General features: G+C 40.9%; 1 long non-coding RNA gene across 1 annotated transcript in view; it reads left to right on the top strand.

Moving 5' to 3' along the window:
• LOC138954885 (uncharacterized) overlaps window positions 1-3,857 on the top strand; it is a 3,951-nt gene extending 94 nt beyond the window's left edge. The window contains exons 1-4 of the long non-coding RNA XR_011452007.1: window positions 1-604; window positions 1,203-1,271; window positions 2,071-2,164; window positions 3,141-3,857. The exon at window positions 1-604 is cut by the window's left edge and continues 94 nt beyond it. This is a non-coding gene — a long non-coding RNA (uncharacterized lncRNA). The remainder of the gene's footprint in view (window positions 605-1,202; window positions 1,272-2,070; window positions 2,165-3,140) is intronic.
• Window positions 3,858-4,606: the final 749 nt, after the last annotated feature.

The raw sequence follows: 4,606 nt of genomic DNA, 5'->3' as shown, positions 1-4,606 counted from the left end.
ATAGACTAGAGACAGCGCTGGTTAGACTAAAACATGGATCGGGAACTTCAGTACGTACTTAGGACTACCGCGGCTGTGCTTGCAAGTTTGGATAGTTCTTTCTTTCTCATTTGATCCGAGTTTTATCTGTCTCATTAAATGCCATTTTTCTACCTACTACACATATAATTTTCCTAATTGATTCCCGAAGATAAGTTAGTTTCGCTTCCACGTTTCGGTTTTCACTAATTCAACATGGCCGGCGTCGGCAATGCATCTTTGATCATCATCTTCTTCCGAAGAGGACTGGGTTCTTGCGAACGTCTCAGAGTCCTGCGGTTGAGTCACTGTTACCGATAGTGGTTAGCTCCGGCAAACAGGGAGATTAAAAAGGTGGGGAGGTTTAAAACTATGCGGTACAGGGGAGAGTGCGTTCAAGGGCGGGCTCTCATGCCCGACTGCACTGAGGAAACTGTGGCCGAGACGGGAGCGAAGGAGGGGCCTGCTTCGGCCGATGAACAAAGAAACTGTGATCGAACAAGTATGGTGTGACGACGGACTCGGTTTCCAGCAACTGTCCGCCGACTCAGCGGCAAAATATGAGTTGACACGTCCGAGGTGAAAGGTAATAATAGTCTCTTCTTATTAGAATGAAGGTCATTGTTTATGACTAAAATACAGTAGAATCACATAATGCACGAAGGAATGGAACATGTACATGGAATAAGATTGTCCGTCCACTAAGACACATTCCTAAAGGTGGAACCAACATCCTGACGGCTATGCAGAGGAAGTGTTCTTTTTATTAATTTTAAGAAATGCATTCAAATAAAACAAATAGGGAAATGCCCACTGAACAGAAACACCCAGGCTCCTGATTTTTGGTATGAATCCAAGTTGAGAGAGATCAGCTGAGCTAGGATTTTACATGGAATAAGATCATCCCTCCACTTGCATACAATGTATACAACCAGAAATGAAGATACAGTGTGCTTGATGTGGTGATCAAGTGACATTTTGCTATGAATGTGTTTAAGCAACTAGTAGCTTCTTCAGCGTTAATTCATTAAACAATCACTCTTATTCTTAGCACATAGAGCACATTGAATGAGTGTGTGCATGTGTGTGTGTGTGTTTGTTATTGCAATGTAAGACCTTATAATATAAATATACACAAATTATAACACATGCTGGGATTCTAAATATGTTCTGTTTACTTGCAGGTCTCAGTTATTACCAAGCCCTGCCTCATTCTTCCCGCAACACTGACATGGTGCTGTTGTAGAACACAAGTAAGTCCTTTGATCATTTCCAAAATACACTAGTGCAATAGCTTGTGAGTGCAACTGGTGGTAATGAGAATATTTTACCACAAAAGGCTAAAGTACAAATAACAGATTTATTATGTTGGAAAAAGAAGTAAGCCAGAGCAAGTGATTAGTGTACCAGTTAGCTTGGGTGGATGTATTATATAATTACAATTTACAGTCAGCATAGAATGTTGAGGACAGTCTAGAATTTTTCTCGCCCTGTGAATTCAACTGCAAATCAGATGGCATGAAGAAATCAATGTTATATTATGCTCTGCATTGAGTGAACCATCTCCTGTCATTCTGAGTGACACATCTCTTTAACTGAAAAACATGCCAGTAATTAAATCCAGGCTACATGGGGATGGAAAATGACCCTGGCAATTTCAACCTCTGAACTTGCCTTGTCACTACAGTATAATGTGGCTATGCTTTAACATGGAATCCCTCATCTTGGCCACATACAAAAAATTATATATTCAGTGACTGCTTGCTGTGGTGAGTTAAAATGTGTGATGAAATATTTTCACAAAAAGGTACCAGTGTTGTTAACAAAACTAATTCTTTAACAAACAAACAAAAACCACTCTGCACAGAGAGCATTCAAGCTGATCTATGTTGCTATTCGTCCAAGTAGAGGGATGATCTTATCCCAAGTAAAAGCCTGACAAGATCTGAGACTGTGAAGCAAAATGTTTTTACATGGTAAAGTAAGCCTTTAACGAGCAAGTATGTCTATTGCACTGGGTGTTTTATTATTATTGTATCATTTTTCTTTCAGGTAGTCTCTCTTTAAACTGACTTTCTACACCATGGTGTCTCTGGCAGTGTTATATTGGCAGAAGACAGTTGGAACTGGATTCCTCATTTAGATGGTAGGCATGTTTTGGGCTTTTGTGTTGCTTTGGTGTATGTGTGTGTGTGTGTGTATGTGTGTGTCTGTTCTATACCAGAAATAAACACACTGTTTGCTTGCTGTGGTGAAGTGACATTTTGTGATTTTTTTTTTAAATGAGCTAGTACAGTTGTAGCTTTTACAGCATTTATTCATAACACAATCGCACTTGGCGCAGAGAGCAACCAGACCGTTCATTGTGGGTATGTGAACAAGTTAAGAGATCATGTCTTATCCCATTTTAAAGCCTGACCAGATCTTAGACGGTGAGCCAAATTGTTTTCATGAGAAGGAATGTGCCTTTCAGAGAAATCTATTAACTACAGTATTACTTTACAAAACATATTTTAAGAAATGAAATGTGTTACAAGTAACAGCCATGGGGGTGATAGCCTGTAGGTGGAATAATAATCTTCAATTGCCCAGAAATGATTGTTATCTGGTCAAGAAATGCAAAGCATTTTGATGTTTGTGACGATTAGTTACTCTTTATCACGTTTGGTCCCTGATTTTGCTGTCCTTGTCTGCGTTGGGCAGGTGTGCGTCCATGATGTCATTGCTATTGAAAACTAATCTGTACTGCAAAGTAAATGTACTCGTACATGACGTACATGGCAGTTGTCAACCGGGGGCCAGCCATGACTGGGACTGATGTATCCACAGGCACTCGACACCAGGTGGGCGGGGCCAGTGGTTGGGTTGGTGATTCCCTGCCTTACACCACCACAAAGTGTAGTATCAGCAGACAAGACTGAGCAGAACTTCTGCCCCCCCCCCCCCCCTCACCAATTGACCACTCAGTGCCATGTGCCTGCAGCTGTATCATAAACACTTTGTGACAATAGTTGTTACCTCCTTAGAACAGATCTTGTGATGCTCCTCAGTCAGTCAGTGTTTGATGGATGCTAACTGGTATACTTGACATAGTGTTCATATGAAAGTTTTATGTGTTGCAGCTCATCCAGATCACAGGTACACAAAGGAGCTGGTTACAGTGATAACATAGGCACATGGAACTGCTTATGGACTACTTTAGAAAGTGAGCGGTTACAACCAAGACTCTTCCGTCAGGAAGGTCTGCGGAAGGGTGCTTGATCTGTTTCCTCGGACAGGCTTTTCAAGACTAGGTAGGTTAAACCACATGATTGGGCTTTAATTATGAATGCACTTCAAAATTCACTCTATTTCATTATCTTGTACAACCCCCCGCGGGTTAGGGGGAAGAATTTACCCGATGCTCCCCAGCATGTCGTAAGAGGCGACTAACGGATTCTGTTTCTCCTTTTACCCTTGTTAAGTGTTTCTTGTATAGAATATAGTCAATGTTTGTAAAGATTTTAGTCAAGCAGTATGTAAGAAATGTTAAGTCCTTTGTACTGGAAACTTGCATTCTCCCAGTAAGGTAATATATTGTACTGCGTTGCAAGCCCCTGGAGCAATTTTTTGATTAGTGCTTTTGTGAACAAGAAACAATTAACAAATCTTCAATAGTACTGACCAAAGAAGAAGGTCTAATTGTGTGATCATGATTTGATACATATGCTTGACCCTGAATATGTGTTTTATTTGTTTTGTTTCAGAACAAAGTTTGGTGAAGTAGAAGCTACCGCTGTAGGCTGGTGTAAGGCTGAAGAAGAACCTCTGACAAGTCAATTTTCAAGCAACTGAGCACGAACCCAGGTACAAGACACAGAGCTCTCTTTCTATCGGTCTGTTATTCATAGAATGACACTAACAGTGACACAAGTAAATAATCTGTATCATTGTCTTGACCTCTAGAAATTTGGTAGAGAATAAGATGACTGATAGTATTATTTTGATTATTTCATGGTCATTACAGTGGCCTCCACCCCTGCCCCTTTTAAGACACCCCAATCTAAGACTCCTTCCTATTAATGACCCTGTTTTCGCAGACTTCTTGTTCATAACATCTGTAAATTCACTCCCATTTTAAGACTTGCTCCATTTGGACTTGGACTGGGTGGCCGAGTGGTAACGCAATTGCGCTCGGAAGCGAGAGGTTGCGAGTTCGACCCTGGGTCAGGGCGTTAGCAATTTTCTCCCACCTTCCCTAACCTAGGTGGTGGGTTCAAGTGCTAGTCTTTCGGATGAGACGAAAAACCGAGGTCCCTTCATGTACACTACATTGGGGTGTGCACGTTAAAGATCTCACGATTGACAAAAGGGTCTTTCCTGGCAAAATTGTATAGGCATAGATAAAAATGTCCACCAAAATACCCGTGTGACTTGGAATAATAGGCCGTGAAAAGTAGGATATGCGCTGAAATGGCTGCGATCTGCTGGCCGATGTGAATGCGTGATGTATTGTGTAAAAAAAATTCCATCTCACACGGCATAAATAAATCCCTGCGCCTTGAATATGTGCACGATATAAATTGCATAAAATAAAAAGATAAAATAA

The sequence above is a fragment of the Littorina saxatilis genome, unplaced genomic scaffold (assembly GCF_037325665.1).
Source record: "Littorina saxatilis isolate snail1 unplaced genomic scaffold, US_GU_Lsax_2.0 scaffold_2388, whole genome shotgun sequence".
NCBI classification, from domain to species: domain Eukaryota; kingdom Metazoa; phylum Mollusca; class Gastropoda; order Littorinimorpha; family Littorinidae; genus Littorina; species Littorina saxatilis.
The sequence above is the reverse complement of the archived record's forward strand: the minus strand, read 5'-3'. Positions and strand labels throughout refer to the sequence as shown.